Source organism: Triticum dicoccoides, chromosome 2A (genome assembly GCF_002162155.2).
Source record: "Triticum dicoccoides isolate Atlit2015 ecotype Zavitan chromosome 2A, WEW_v2.0, whole genome shotgun sequence".
Lineage (NCBI taxonomy): Eukaryota > Viridiplantae > Streptophyta > Magnoliopsida > Poales > Poaceae > Triticum > Triticum dicoccoides.
This window is the reverse complement of record NC_041382.1, coordinates 96,598,060-96,615,140: the sequence shown is the minus strand read 5'-3', so window position 1 is coordinate 96,615,140 and position 17,081 is coordinate 96,598,060.

Below are 17,081 nucleotides of genomic sequence, written 5' to 3'. Positions count from 1 at the left end.
TGCTTAATTAATCGATGAGGCAAATATTTTGCCTCCATTTCAAAAAAACCCATAGAATGACTGGCAAATCTCAAAAATTCATACCCGGAGCGACTCTACCATCGCCGTAGCCCCCCCCCCCCCGTCATGTGATGCATGGGATTAGAATGGGTGCAGCTAGGGCGAAATTGACAAATTTGACCTATGGTCGAAATCAGATCACATAATGAACTGCTCGTGAAACTATTTCATGTGGCTGACCTTTTTGTGTGACGCCCAACACGAAGGCGCCACACTACACTGTGCAACGCCTCACAGGTAGGCGCTACACGCCTGGCCAGCGCCGCACCCGTGTGATCCAAAAATTACTAAGTCAGTGTGCAGCACCTGAGAGCTAGGCGCCACACTATACAGTGTAGCGCCTAGCTTCTAGGCGTTGCACTAGTGGTTGCTTCATTTTGTAGTGCAGCCATTAGTGCAGCGCCTGAGAGCTATGCGCCACACTATATAGTGCACTGCCTAGCTCTTAAACTCTACACAATGACTTAGCAATTTTTAAGCAGTCTGGGGTGCAACACTGGCCAGACGTGTAGTGCCTATATGTGCGGCGTTGCACAGTGTAGTATGGCGTCACACAAAAAGGTCAGCCGCATGAAATAGTTTCACGGACAGTTCATTCCGTGATTTCATTTCGCCCACAGGTCAAATTTGTCAAATTTGCCTGCAGCTAGCAGCCTCCTTTTCTGGCCAGAGGCTGCTGGCTCGGCAGTAAATAATTGACTCGGTGCATGTTCAAATGTGTTGTGAGACTAAGAGCATCACCAGCCATTGGCCCCCCAGGAGGCGCTAAAAATCGCCCCCAGGGGGCGCACTGGCGCAAAACGCCGCCGGGGGCGTAATGCCACCCAGTCGCGGCGCCCACGGGATTTTTTTGAACGGCGCAAACACAGAGAGTTCATGCATATTTCGGCGACTTCAAACCAAATTCGACCAAACACGGCACAAACACGGCGAATTCATGCATATTTAAAGTATTTTACAAAAAACACACTACTAGGCCCGCTCGCTGTCTCGCTCGCCTCGCCGCTCCTCGCCGGCCGCCGCCCTTGCCGTTCTACATGCCGAGGAAGCTGTAGAACAGCGTGTAGTCGTTGTCGTCATCGTCGTCGTCATCGTCGCCGCCTCCGTCATGGCCACCGTCCCTGCTGCAACCCTTCCCCGGTTGGCGCGGCGGGTTGGATGGTCCGGCGGCGTCCTCGTCGTCGTCACTGTCGAGGATCACGACGCCGTGCTCGTCCTCACGCCCATGCTTCATCTCCTTCCAGAGGTAGTCGTCGCGCGCCCACCGCAGGGCGTCCGCGTCGGAGAAGCCGCGCCAGGCTATCCTCTCGTACTCCGGGGGGAGACTGGGCTCCGGCTTGGGCGCGACGAGGACGAGGCGCCCGGAAGCGGGGGTGGAGTCGGCGATGCGGATACCAGAGCTTCGGGTGCGCCGACTTACAGGCGTGTCCTGGGGCTCCTGGGGCTCCGGCTTGATGGGGTGGAGGCAGGGAGAGCCGGTCGACCGACCGGACGAGGAGGAGGACGCCCCGGGGTCCATGCGCCTCGGCGTCCACGAGCTCCCACGGAAGCGAGAGAAGGACGGCGGGGAGGGGTACTCCAGCCTCGGCGTGTTGCCGCCCTCGATGTACTCAAGGACGGCCTCCAGCGTGCGGCCGGGCAGGCCCCACCATCGGCGCCGCCCCTCGGAGTTGAGCCTGCCGGAGGGCACGACGCCGTTGGTGGCCTCGAGCTGCTCGGCATGACGGCGGTGGAAGTAGGGCTCCCAGAGCGGGCTGTCGGGGACGTAGCGAGGCCCCTCCCTTGCTGCCCGCGTCAGAGAGGCGCGAATACGCGTGATCTCCGCACGCCGCGCCGCCCCGGTGGGCGGTGGTGGCACCGGGACCCCGTCGGCGCTGATTCTCCACGCCCCGGGCACCCGCATGTCCGGCGGGACCGGGTACTCGGCCTCGTAGAGGAGCCGAGCTTCGTTTTCGTTAAGGTGGCGGCAGCCGAAGCCGTTCGCCGCCGCGCCGTCGCCTTGGAATCTGTAACGCCCCAAGACCGATGTGCCAGGTGTCCTCCAGTTATTCGTTGTTGTTGTCTTGTCGTGCTTGCTGGCCTATGCATTTGTCCCATGCATCATCACCTTCTCCTTTTTCCTTCTACTTCCTTTCTTTTTTTGCAAGTGCTGCATTTTCCCCTTCTCCATTAATGTTCATCTTTTCCCTACAAATATTAGGCCATTCCTGCACCCTCCCTGTCAAATTTCATCTTATTTGGACTTGGTTTGGTTGGGGTCAAAAATGCCTCAAGTTTGAATCTAATTCAAACTTGGAATATTTTTCTTCCTCTAAAAATGTCCAAACCATTTTTAAAATTATGTGATTTAAGCTAGGGGCATGGGGATATTTTCATATCTCTCACACCCCTCTCCAATCCCCCTGTGCTTTTTGCTCCTTATTTATGTTTGAGGAAGGAGAGCAGCAGTAGCAGTAGCCCAACAGCGCAGCAGCAGTGCGGCCCAACCGAGCCACAACCCAGCCCGCCAACCACCTCGCCCTCTGGTAATTCCTCCTCCACGCAGCACATTTTCACCCTGGGCCCGCCTGTCAACCTCTCTCCCCTCACTTTTTCTTTCTCCTCCCGCCTCCTTTCCTCCTCACAGTAAAAGGAGCGGCAGCACGTACTAGGCCACCGTGGCCACCACGGCGCTCGTGCCCCCTCCTATAAATCCCCAGCGCATCCCCTAGGGTTTCCTTGCCTTCCTCCTTTTCCTCCTTCGCGCGCGCACGCCCTCGCCCGTCGCCATGGCCGAGGCAAGCCGAAGCTCGTCTCCGGAGTAGCTTACCCCGCCGGTGCCCCTCCTTCCTCTCGGGCCTTCGAGATGCCGCCGCGACCCCATTCCGTTGCGATCCAAGGCCGGAGCCACCAAGTTCCTCGATGTCATCTTCGTCATCTTCCTCTACTTCACCATGACGAGCGCCTCCATCGATCAGCGCATCCTCCCGCCGCCTCCAACCTCTGTCGACCTCGTACGACTCCAGCAGCACCCCCACGGTGAAGCTCCGATCCTCTTCATCTCCCTCTCTGGTCTCGCTTGTCCGCATAGCCATCGTTTCGCGCGTCCCCGGTTTCGGCCGCCATGGCCGTGACCTTGAGCTCGAGCTCGTGCACGTTGCTACACAGCACATCTGTCCGCCCTCACACTGCCGCTGCTGCACCCCATGTATAGCGCACCCGACCCGCGCCTCACACGCACCCCTCACCTTGCGCCCTTGGGTCATTGCCTCCAGCCTGGCCGCACTTCGCCGCCATGGCCTCAAGCTTCTGCCCGTGCATACCCGCACATGCATGCATGCCCGCGCGCGCCCCACCGAAGCCTCCCTAGCAGGATTCCGCACCCCTGCTGCATCTCTGCATCTACCAAGGTCGCTGCCTTGCTCGTCACCATCGACGCCGGCGAGCAGCGCGTGTTCTTGGAAATCAAGGCCTGGTCCTCGATTTCGTTCATATAGTGTAGCGCCTCGGTGTCAGACACACGCACATCCTCAGTGTAGTGGCTAGCGCCTCTTGCCTCCACCCTGGAGGTCAAGGGATCAAATCCCCGTGGTTGCACCTTTTTTCCCCTTGCTTCTCTGTTTTAATCGAGCACACACACACTCTTTCGTTTCACGCCATATCCATCTTGGGCCTCGCACAGTGAGCTGCTTCTAGCCTGTGTATGTTTTTTTCTCTGTTCTCTGTGATTTAACATTATTCCTGTGAATTGCATAATTACAGAAAAATGCCATTTTCTTGCATTGCTCATATTTAAATAACCATGCATTGGGATTAATTATACTTTATATGTAATATGCTTAGAATTTTCACTAGTTTCATAATATGCCACTTTCAACCATGTTTGAATGTTAAACTTGTTGTTTGTATAATTTTGCATAAATGTCATGTTAAAATGCTTTATTTCATAACTATTTAACCGTAGCTCCAAATCTAACAAACTTTATATGTAAATGGGGTAGAAAAATGCCTAGTTTAACATGGTGGCATCACTCTGCATGTTTAACAACTATAAAATTTGGTTTAGGGCAGAACACTACCAAACCTAATATATGCATATGAGGATTTTCCGGAATTGTTGTTCGTTGTCTCCGGCCTCATTTAAACTTGACTAGATAGGTAGTTTTATTTTGCTTCACCCTCTTGCCATGTTTAACAACATTTAATATTTTTTGGTACATAAACAAGATCGAACTAAATAAGTCACGTGGTGTTTCATCAATATGCAACGGGGTTGCATATTGAGCTCCACTTAATTTGTAGGGTTGCTTGTGCACTTTGCCATGCCATGCTTCATTAAACCGGACATGCATCATACTTGATTGTGCATCATACCATGATTATGTGATGGTTGTTTACCATGTTGTTTGCTTCTTTCCGGTGTTGCTTCTTCGGGTTAGTTCCGCTAACGTCGTGTTGTGAGGATTCATTCGACTACGTCCATTTGTCTTCTTCATGGACTCGCTCTTCTTCCTTGCGGGATTTCAGGCAAGATGACCATACCCTCGAAATCACTTCTATCTTTGCTTGCTAGTTGCTCCCTCTTTTGCTATGCCTATGTTGCGATACCTACCACTTGCTTATCATGCCTCCTATATTGTTGAACCAAGCCTCTAACCCACCTTGTCCTAGCAAACCGTTGTTTGGCTATGTAACCGCTTTGCTCAGCCCCTCGTATAGCGTTGTTAGTTGCAGGTGAAGATTGAAGTTTGTTCCTTGTTGGAACATGGAGATGTTGTTTCTTGTTGGAACATGTTTACTTGTTGGGATATCACAATATCTCTTATCTAATTAATGCATCTATATACTTGGTAAAGGGTGGAAGGCTCGGCCTTATGCCTTGTGTTTTGTTCCACTCTTGCCGCCCTAGTTTCCGTCATATCGGTGTTATGTTCCCGGATTTTGCGTCCCTTACGCGGTTGGGTTATAATGGGAACCCCTTGACAGTTCGCCTTGAATAAAACTCCTCCAGCAATGCCCAACATTGGTTTAACCATTCGCCACCTAGCCTTTTCTTTCCCTTGGGTAGGCCTGCCCAAGGGTCATCATTATTTTAACCCACCCGGGCCAGTGCACCTCTGAGTGTTGGTCCAAACTAGAGCCCCTTGCAGCGCCACCTCGGGGAAACTCGAGGGCTGGTTTTAGTTGTACGGACTGCTCATCTGAGTGTGACCTGAGAACGAGATATGTGCAGCTCCTATCGGGATTTGTCGGCACATTCGGGCGGTGTTGCTGGACTTGTTTTACCATTGTCGAGGATGTCTTGTAACCTGGATGCCGAGCCTGATCGGATTGTCTTGGGAGAAGGAATATCCTTCGTTGACCGTGAGAACTTGTGATGGGCTAAGTTGGGACACCCCTGCAGGGATTTGAACTTTCGAAAGCCGTGCCCGCGGTTATGGGCAGATGGGAATTTGTTAATGTTCGGTTGTAGAAAACCTGAAGTTGACCTTAATTAAAATACATCAACCGCGTGTGTAACCATGATGGTCTCTTCTCGGCGGAGTCCGGGAAGTGAACACGGTGTTGGAGTTATGCTTGACGTAGGTTGTTCTAGGATCACTTCTTGATCATACTTTTATCGACCGTGCTTTGCCTTCTCTTCTCGCTCTCATTTGCGTATGTTAGCCACCATATATGCTAGTCGCTTGTTGCAGCTCCAACTCATACCTTTTACCTTACCCATAAGCTAAAATAGTCTTGATCGCGAGGGTGTGAGATTGCCGAGTCCCCGTGACTCACAGATACTTCCAAAACCAGCTTGCAGGTGCCGTTGAACTATGCAGATGATGCAACCAAGCTCAAGGAAGATCTTGTCCTTTGTGTTGTTTCGTTCCAGTTGATCAGTAGTGGAGCCCAGTTGGGGTCGATCGGGGATCTGTGTAGCATTTGGGGTAGTCTTCTTTCATTTTGGTTCCGTAGCCGGACCTTGATTGTATCTGGTTGATGTAATGCTTTATTCATGTAATTGTGTGAAGTGGCGATTGTAAGCCAACTATGTATCTCTTCCCCTTATGTATTACATGGGTTGTTTGCGAAGATTACCTCACTTGCGACAATGCTTTCAATGCGGTTATACCTCTAAGTCGTGCTTCGACACGTGGGAGATATAGCCGCATCGAGGGCGTCACAAGTTGGTAGTCAGAGCCTTCCCCGAACTTAGGAGCCCCCTACTTGATCGAATCGCTGGCGATATTGTGTCTAGAAATGTTTTGAGTAATTTAGGATTATATATATTGGAGAGTTTAGGAATTCTTTTTACTCCTCAGTCCCTTCGTCGCTCTGGTGAGGCATCCTGACGTAGAGTTTTGACTCTTCTCTTCTCAAATTTCACTAAAAAAAATTTAGGATCACGCGGGTATCTTGGAATCGTTTTGATGGTTTTGTGACGAGAACATTGTTCTTGTTGCCTCCTGACATTTAGGGGTTGTGGCAGTGTCCCGGGGAGTTGAGCTCCGAGGTGTTGTCGTCACAATTTTATCGTTGCAGTTCTGGAATACCTGAGATAGTTTCGCCGACATCGAAAATCTCTTTTATGCAGTTGTTGGTGAGATAACCTCGACGCCACCCAGTACTGGGGCGGTAGTTCGGGAGTATTTCCATAACTCGTATAATGGATGCTTTTCGAAGGTTGAGGTAAACGATTTCCGAAGGTTTCTTGGTTATGTGTTGAAGGATGGATACAGCTGGATGTAGGATTTGCTAGTTTTGGGTGAGATATTATGCTTCCCCTGTATCCCCAACACCTGATTGCATAACCGGAAAATTTCGGGAGTTTATAAGTGGGAATTCAAGTAGCTCTTAGGATATCTTTCCGACAGATGTATGATATGAAATTTGGGTTCAACATCTAGTGGTCCGCCTCTCCACGGTTGGTTTTACTATGGTCTCGTTGTGTCTTAAAGAGTCCTTGGCTATGCCGACTCGGGGACGCTTCGTATGTCATGTGCACTGCCTTGTACATGATGGTGCTGTACGGTCGAGCCCGTGTAGGCTCCACCACGAAAACTTCGGATGAAATCTCTATCATATGTTTGTTCCGGCTTATTCTGCAAGCCAATCCTTTGTTTGGTTTTGAGTTGTGGTATTTGAGGTTCTTCAATGTCAAGTGTTGATTCCATACATTCTCTAAATGGTGTTCTCATATTTCTATGGGAATACTAATCCTTCTTGATCATCGAGATTGTCATCTCAATTTCTTCTCTACCGGCGTGTTTCTCGTAAAGTGGATCCGATCATTTCAACATCCGCAAGATCAACTCAAGTTTTTTCTAAATGTTGTTTGTTTCATCCGTCTCCAAGTTGCCTTTGTTTTTCCCGCCCACCCACCCTTTTTCTTCAAGGACTCATATTTCTTGATCAAGTGTCCATCTTATTCATCTGAAGTCTCTTCTTTCTTTTCTTTCAATGTTCTTACCCGGTGTTTCTCATGAAGATTTTAACGGAGCTTCAAGTTCATCATTCTTCATTCTTTTTCTCCTCCGGTGGATTCAATTCAAGCTTTTGGTGCTTCTTTACCCTTTTCCTCATTTCTATGCCTTTTCGTGCCGGTGGACCTCTTAATCGTCCATTTCTCGCTATTCAATGATTTCGGAGTGCTAAAGATATCTTAGAAAGATCTTCTTGTCTTTCAAGATCAGTTCAACCTATTTCAAGGTTGTTATCTCATTCTAGCCATTTAAATATTATCCGGTACATTCTCTCTTTTAAATCATTCTACGGTGTTTCTTTTGAGTGGGCCCTAACCCATAGGTCTTTTCCAGGATCTTACCTGACTCTTCTAATTCTACCGGAGCTATTCTAAAAAATTTCTTTTCGAAGTTTGACATAAGAATGATTTATCATCAGTCAAATGCCTTCTCCTAGATCTCTCACAATTCTTTTCATCGTTGGTTCAACCTTTCCAATTTTAATTCCGGAGTACCTCAATAATTCATGGTGGTGTTTCTCGTCGTCATTCTCAGGTTTTGAAGAACGAAGAAGACTTTTCCTCCATATCTATCCGTTCTCTTAGAGATTCGTGATTCTAGCTTGTTGCCATCCTCTCATAATTATTTTCGATTGTGGGAATTCTTTTAACCTATCCGGAGCAATTCAAGAGTCTTCTCAGTTTGTTATCCGGAGTCCATCAATTCAGGTTTATTCATTCTCAGCTGTCAGTTATCATTCTCCTATCTTACCGGTGCATCGTTCAAGTGATCTCTAATCAGTTTGTGATCCCTTCGTTCTCTTGTATCTAAATTCTCTCAAGTATCTTCGTCCATTTCATAATTATTCCCGGTGTTACTTTATTTTTCCTTCAGTCATTTTAATTCTTACGATGGTTCGTGCAAGAGTTCTCGTCATTCGTTATCATTTCAATTCATTCGTTCTTTCCAATCCTACCGGTGGATCATTGAAGACCTTCTCAAGTTTGAGCTATATCTCTATTGATCCTTTTTCAAAGAGAATAAGTTGTATGCAATCCGTTTGCTCGTCATAAATTTAATTGGTTAAGGAGGAGCTTAACATAATTCTTATTCTTGATTCATCCAAGTGATTTAATTCCTTATTCCGGAGGTTCATCATATCACATTCTCGGTTCGAGAGGCTTTATCTTCTCTTTCCAAGAGTTCCAAGCTCTCGCAATTATATCATCATGGAGATCCATCTAAATCATCACAAGGTTTCACCTTGCGTTTTCAACTTCTCTTTCCTTTCGTGTGTTCATCCTTCTGTTACCGGAGTTCTTCACGATGGCGCTACATGTTGTTTCATCAAGAAATTATTCCTTCTCGAAGTGTTCATCGAGATTCTTTTCAAAGGAGCTCAAGCATTCTTCATCTCGCATTCCGGAGTGCAAATTCTTTCTTTTGTATCATTGGAGGTGGTATTATGTCATTCTTGATGATTTGAGTTTATGTTTCATAACTCACATGTTGTTAAGAGTGAAATAATTAAATCCATCAATCTCATCATTGGAGTTATCTTGGGTTATATTTCACCTAAAGCCTTCCCTAAGGATTGTTGCTATTATGGTGCTCTTAAATAATCCAACTTCTTATTTTATCCTCTCGGTAAATTAGTCTCTCGTCTCCTTCTTGATATCAAGCCAATCTATTGTTTTGTTAGTGGCAGAATTTCACCTCATAATTTTGGGATGTCTTCCATAAGCCCACATCAAGCTTATTCTTTTCGTTGTTGGTGTTCTAACAACTCCGTTCGACCCTTCTCCTAAAGATGCCTTTTCAAGCTCTTGTGGCAGAAGTTGGCATTTTCTTCTCCATTCTCCTATTTCAATTATCAATCTTCTATTCTTTTGTTCCGGAGGCATTGTGATGTTGCTCTTTTCAATCATCATCTCGAAGTGTGAAGGTCATGTTCTTGTTGTGCTTATCCATTTAACCGGAGTGTTGTGCCCTCTGCTCAAGTTCCCTCATCTTATCAAGTTCTTATTCAATTCCTTTCCTTTTCAACCGGAGTTCTGCCCAAGATTATTCTTCTTTGATCTTTGTTTATCTCATTTCAAACAGAGTGGTGTCGATTCCTTCTTGTCCTTTGCGCTCGTCATTCTTAGCTTTGCAATCTCAAGTTTTCTGTAATGTTACTTGTTCCTCTTTTCCAAAGGAGTGTTTTCAGCTTCGTTCATTCTCGTTGCATTCTTTCTTTCAATTTGTTCAACCTCCCAAGGCTCGTGGTTTCACTCGTTTTGTCAAAGAAGCAACTTAGTTTTACCTCTTCTCTTTCCCTTCCGTTTTCCCTCCGGTGCCATTCTAGATCTCGGGACGAGATCCTCTCGTAGTGGTGGAGTGTTGTAACGCCCCAAGACCGATGTGCCAGGTGTCCTCCAGTTATTCGCTGTTGTTATCTTGTCGTGCTTGCTGGCCTATGCATTTGTCCCATGCATCATCACCTTCTCCTTTTTCCTTCTACTTCCTTTCTTTTTTTGCAAGTGCTGCATTTTTCCCTTCTCCATTAATGTTCATCTTTTCCCTACAAATATTAGGCCATTCCTGCACCCTCCCTGTCAAATTTCATCTTATTTGGACTTGGTTTAGTTGGGGTAAAAAATGCCTCAAGTTTGAATCTAATTCAAACTTGGAATATTTTTCTTCCTCTAAAAATGTCCAAACCATTTTTAAAATTATGTGATTTAATCTAGGGGCACGGGGATATTTTCAAATCTCTCACACCCCTCTCCAATCCCCCTGTGCTTTTTGCTCCTTATTTATGTTTGAGGAAGGAGAGCAGCAGTAGCAGCAGCCCAGCAGCAGTGCGGCCCAGCCGAGCCACAACCCAGCCCGCCAACCACCTCGCCCTCTGGTAATTCCACCTCCACGCAGCACATTTTCACCCTGGGCCCGCCTGTCAACCTCTCTCCCCTCACTTTTTCTTCCTCCTCCAGCCTCCTTTCCTCCTCACAGTAAAAGGAGAGGCAGCACGTACTAGGCCACCATGGCCACCACGGCGCTCGTGCCCCCTCCTATAAATCCCCAGCGCATCCCCTAGTGTTTCCTCGCCTCCCTCCTTTTCCTCCTCCGCGCCGCCAGCAGGTAAGGCCCCTCCTCCGCGCCCGCACGCCATCGCCCTTCGCCATGGCCGAGGCGAGCCGAAGCTCGTCTCCGGAGTAGCTTACCCCGCCGGTGCCCCTCCTTCCTCTCGGGCCTTCGAGTCGCCGCCGCGACCCCATTCCGTTGCGATCCAAGGCCGGAGCCACCAAGTTCCTCGACGTCATCTTCGTCATCTTCCTCTACTTCACGGTGACGAGCGCCTCCATCGAGCAGCGCATCCTCCCGCCGCCTCCAACCTCCGTCGACCTCGTACGACTCCAGCAGCACCCCCATGGTGAAGCTCCGATCCTCTCCATCTCCTTCTCTGGTCTCGGTTGTCCGCATAGCCATCGTTTCGCGCGTCCCCAGTTTCGGCCGCCATGGCCGTGACCTTGAGCTCGAGCTCGTGCATGTTGCTACACAGCACATCTGTCCGCCCTCACACTGCCGCTATTGCACCCCATGTATAGCGCACCCGACCCGTGCCTCACACGCACCCCTCATCTTGCGCCCTTGGGTCGTTGCCTCCTGCCTGGCCGCACTTCGCCGCCATGGCCTCAAGCTTCTGCCTGCGCATACCCGCACATGCATCCATGCCTGCGCGCACCCCACCGAAGCCTCCCTAGCAGGATTCCGCACCCCTGCTGCATCTCTGCATCTACCAAGGTCGCTGCCTTGCTCGTCACCATCGACGTCGGCGAGCAGCGCGTGTTCTTGGAAATCAAGGCTTGGTCCTCGATTTCGTTCATATAGTGTAGCGCCTCGATTTTAGACAAACGCACATCCTCAGTGCAGTGGCTAGCGCCTCTTGCCTCCATCCTGTTGGTCAAGGGATCAAATCCCCGCGGTTGCACCTCTTCTCTGTTTTAATCGAGCACACACACACTCTTTCGTTTCGGGCCATATCCATCTTGGGCCTTGCACAGTGAGCTGCTTCTAGCATGTGTATGTTTTATTTCTCTGCTCTCTGTGATTTAACATTATTCCTATGAATTGCATAATTACAGAAAAATTCCATTTTCTTGCATTGCTCGTATTTAAATAACCATGCATCGGGATTAATTATACTGTATATGTAATATGCTTAGAATTTCATCTAGTTTCATAATATGCCACTTTCAACCATGTTTGAATGTTAAACTTGTTGTTTGTGTAATTTTGCATAAATGTCATGTTAAAATGCTTTATTTCATAACTATTTAACCGTAGCTCCAAATCTAATAAACTTTATATGTAAATGGGGTAGAAAAATGTCTAGTTTAACATGGTGGCATCACTCTGCATGTTTAACAACTATAAAATTTGGTTTAGGGCAGAACAGTACCAAACCTAATATATGCATATGAGGATTTTCCGGAATTGTTATTCGTTGTCTCCGGCATCATTTAAACTTGACTAGATAGGTAGTTTTCTTTTGCTTCACCCTCTTGCCATGTTTAACAACATTTAATATTTTTTTGGTACATAAACAAGATCGAACTAAATAAGTCACGTGGTGTTTCATCAATATGCAACGGAGTTGCATATTGAGCTCCACTTAATTTGAGGGTTGCTCGTGCACTTTGCCATGCCATGCTTCATTAAACCGGACATGCATCGTACTTGATTGTGCATCATACCATGATTATGTGATGGTTGTTTACCATGTTGTTTGCTTCTTTCCGGTGTTGCTTCTTTGGGTTAGTTCCGTTAACGTCGTGCTGTGAGGATTTGTTCGACTACGTCCGTTTGTCTTCTTCATGGACTCGCTCTTCTTCCTTGCGGGATTTCAGGCAAGATGACCATACCCTCGAAATAACTTCTATCTTTGCTTGCTAGTTGCTCGCTCTTTTGCTATGCCTATGTTGCGATACCTACCACTTGCTTATCATGCCTCCTATATTGTTGAACCAAGCCTCTAACCCACCTTGTCCTAGCAAACCGTTGTTTGGCTATGTAACCGCTTTGCTCAGCCCCTCTTATAGCGTTGTAGTTGCAGGTGAAGATTGAAGTTTGTTCCTTGTTGGAACATGGAGATGTTGTTTCTTGTTGGAACATGTTTACTTGTTGGGATATCACAATATCTCTTATCTAATTCATGCATCTATATACTTGGTAAAGGGTGGAAGGCTCGGCCTTATGCTTTGTGTTTTGTTCCACTCTTGCCGCCCTAGTTTCCGTCATCTCGGTGTTATGTTCCCGGATTTTGCGTCCCTTACGCGGTTGGGTTATAATGGGAACCCCTTGACAGTTCGCCTTGAATAAAACTCCTCCAGCAATACCCAACATTGGTTTAACCATTCGCCACCTAGCCTTTTCTTTCCCTTGGGTAGGCCTGCCCAAGGGTCATCAATATTTTAACCCACCCGGGCCAGTGCACCTCTGAGTGTTGGTCCAAACTAGAGCCCCTTGCAGCGCCACCTCGGGGAAACTCGAGGGCTGGTTTTAGTTGTACGGACTGCTCATCTGAGTGTGCCCTGAGAACGAGATATGTGCAGCTCCTATCGGGATTTGTCGGCACATTCGGGCGGTGTTGCTGGACTTGTTTTACCATTGTCGACGATGTCTTGTAACCTGGATGCCAAGCCTGATCGGATTGTCTTGGGAGAAGGAATATCCTTCGTTCACCGTGAGAGCTTGTGATGGGCTAAGTTGGGACACCCCTCCAGGGATTCGAACTTTCGAAAGACGTGCCCACAGTTATGGGCAGATGGGAATTTGTTAATGTCCGGTTGTAGAAAACCTGAAGTTGACCTTAATTAAAATACATCAACCGCGTGTGTAACCGTGATGGTCTCTTCTCGGCAGAGTCCGGGAAGTGAACACGATGTTGGAGTTATGCTTGATGTAGGTTGTTCTAGGATCACTTCTTGATCATACTTTTATCGACCGTGCTTTGCCTTCTCTTCTCGCTCTCATTTGTGTATGTTAGCCACCATATATGCTAGTCTCTTGTTGCAGCTCCAACTCATACCTTTTACCTTACCCATAAGCTTAAATAGTCTTGATCACGAGGGTGTGAGATTGTTGAGTCCCCGTGACTCACAGATACTTCCAAAACCAGCTTGCAGGTGCCGTTGAACTGTGCAGATGACGCAACCAAGCTCAAGGAAGATCTTGTCCTTTGTGTTGTTTCGTTCCAGTTGATCAGTAGTGGAGCCAAGTTGGGGTCGATCGAGGATCTGTGTAGCATTTGGGGTAGTCTTCTTTCATTTTGGTTCCATAGCCGGACCTTGATTGTATCTGGTTGATGTAATGCTTTATTCATGTAATTGTGTGAAGTGGCGATTGTAAGCCAACTATGTATCTCTTCCCCTTATGTATTACATGGGTTGTTTGCGAAGATTACCTCACTTGCGACATTGCTTTCAATGCGGTTATGCCTCTAAGTCGTGCTTCGACACGTGGGATATATAGCCGCATCAAGGGCGTCACAGAATCGTTGGGCCATTTCTACGAACTGGGACGGCGAGGGGAGAGGGAGTGTAACACCCCGAATATGATTTACCTAATATGTAATCCAACTCTTGCCATTTCCGGCACTAAGTTGTTTTATTTCCTCTGGTTCGGGTTTTTGTCTCCATGTGTTGTTATCATTGTCATGCATCTCATATCATGTCATCATGTGCATTGCATTTGCATACATGTTCGTCTCATGCATTCGAGCTTTTTCCCCGTTGTCCGTTTTGCATTCCGGCGCTCCGTTCTCCTCCGGTGGTCATTTCTACCTTTCTTTCGTGTGTGGGGATTAAACATTTCCGGATTGGACCGAGACTTGCCAAGCGGCCTTGGTTTACTACCGCTAGACCGCCTGTCAAGTTTCGTACCATTTGGACTTCGTTTGATGCTCCAACGGTTAACCGAGGGACCGAGAAGGCCTCGTGTGTGTTGCAGCCCAACACCCCTCCAATTTGGCCCAAAACCCACCAAAACCCTCTCCATTACCTAGAGCGTTCGATCACGATCCCGTGGCAGAAAACCGCACCTCATTTGGACACTCCTAACTCCTCCTATGCCTATAAATACCACCCCCTCCGAAATCCACATTTCTTCTTCCCCCCGAAACCCTAGAAACCAGATCCGCCGCGAACCGGACGTGTCCGGCCCGCGCCGGACAGTGTCTGCTCCGCCCGGTCCAACCGGGGCTTGCCACGTGGGCAGCGCGCCCACATCGCCGGCCTCCTCCCACCAAAGCCCGCCCGGGCCCAGGCGAGGCCCCCGCGGCCCATATCCGCGGCGCCGCCCCACCGCCGCCTTCTTTCGCTCCGGCGGCCGAGCCGGCCAGCCCCGCCGCCTCTGCTCCACGCCGGCGAGCTCGCCACCCGGCCGGCCCCGGCGACCTCCGCCGCCCCGCCGCGGCTCCTCGACGCCGGCGACCCGGCCGCGCCTCGCCTCCTCGTCGTCTAGCGGCCCCGCCGCCCTCCGCCGACCTCCTCTTCGACCTCCGGCCGCGGTTTCAGCGACGTTGAACATCGGGAGGCGCGCCAGCTAAAGTGCCGGCCGATCCGATTTGGAAACCCTAGATCTCCCTCGGTTGACTTTACCCACTCCTCTCCGTATTTTTTGTGCAACTTCATCGTGCCATAACTTTGCATCCGTAGATCCATTTTGGGCATATAGCATATCAAAATGTTCGTCTCAGAGAGCACATCATTTCGTCTCATTGCATCATTTTCATTTGATCTCATCTTGATGCCCGAAATGCTGTTGAAAGAGTGCTATTTGAGTTAATTGTCAGATCTGCTGCTCCAAATAGCTATTTGGTATTTTTGCCATGATTATTGTGTGCATGATATGCCCCTGAGCTCTACATGAGTTTTGTTATATGTTTTGCCATCTTTCCAGAGATGCTATCCATGTATTTTTGTGATGTGTGTGGTGACTAGCACAAGCTTGCAAAGTGGTGCATTCGTTAATGCTGATTTCAGGGACTTAGCAATTCCACTAAGTCCTTGGACTGTTTTTATCAATATGCCATATGTTCATGTTGTTTCCTATTGATCCGTGCCTCTTTTGAGGATGATCAGTAAGGATGTTTTGTTAATCTTTTAGTGCTCTATCCATCCATGTCTTTTTTTGCAATTATGGAGCACCCTAGTTTGAGTCAATCGAGCTCTACTTTTTCTATTTCGTGAATCTGGGCAGATTGTCTACTTGTTAGCGATTTTGCCGAGGATGTTGTAGTTGATCCGTGCATGCTATGTTGTCGTTCTTGCCATGTATAGCTTGTATAATGTGTATTCTTGATGGGTGTATGCTTAGATTGTCATGGCATGCTCTGTAGTGAGTGCATCGAGCTCGTAAACATGCCTACTTGATATCAGTTTTGCATGCTCCAGTTTTTTCACTAAGTCTGAGAGTCTGATTATGTTTTTGCCATGTTCACATGCTTGCAATTGTATTTTCGGATCCCTTTTGGCTCAAGGTCACTAAGGGACTTTTGTTAAGCTCTTTGAGTAGCTCCATGCCATGCCTTACTTTGCCATGTTAAGTTCCTGTAGCATGTAGTTTTCGTGCTCCAAAGTGTGCTACCTGATCTGAAATTCCAGAATAGTGTTACTTTCACTAAGTCTGAAATCTGTTTACCAATTGCACTTTTGCCATGCTTGTTTGAACCTATTAATGGATGAATTGGACGTAGCTCAGTGTTCATCTTTTGTTAAGCATCATGAATGGATCCCTGCCATGTATTTTGTTGTCATGTTTGAGTGCTGTAGCATGTTTGTCTTGTCGCATTTAGATGGCTACTTGCTATTTATCGCAGACCGTTGCCATATTTGAATTGCTTGCCATTTCCAAAACCGTGCATCCGATTCCGGTGTTCTTTATATCGATTTCAACCGAAATCACCTCACCTTTCCAGTAGCACTCTTGGATTTCCATGTTAGGCCAGGTTCTTTCATCCCTTGTCAAATCTTGCATGTGCATCACATATCGCATCCCGCATAGCATACCATGTTTGCATCCTGTTGTTTGAGCTTTGCACGTGGTTGATTGTGTTCTTGTTGCTTGTTTGTCTTGTTTGGGTAGAGCCGGGAGACGAGTTCGCTAACGAGGAGCCTGTTGAGTTTGTTTTCGAGAATCCAGTCAACTCTGACAACTTTGCAGGCAAGATGATCATACCCTCGAAATCACTTCTATCTTTGCTTTGCTAGATGCTCGCTCTTTTGCTATGCCTATGCTATGATGCCTACCACTTGCTTATCATGCCTCCCAAATTGCCATGTCAAACCTCTAACCCACCATGTCCTAGCAAACCGTTGATTGGCTATGTTACCACTTTGCTCAGCCCCTCTTATAGCGTTGCTAGTTGCAGGTGAAGATTGGAGACCGTTCCTTGTTGGAACATTATTTACTTGTTGGGATATCATTATATTAACTTGTTATCTTAATGCATCTATATACTTGGTAAAGGGTGGAAGGCTCGGCCTCTCTTCTAGTGTTTTGTTCCACTCTTGCCGCCCTAGTTTCCGTCATATTGGTGTTATGTTCCCG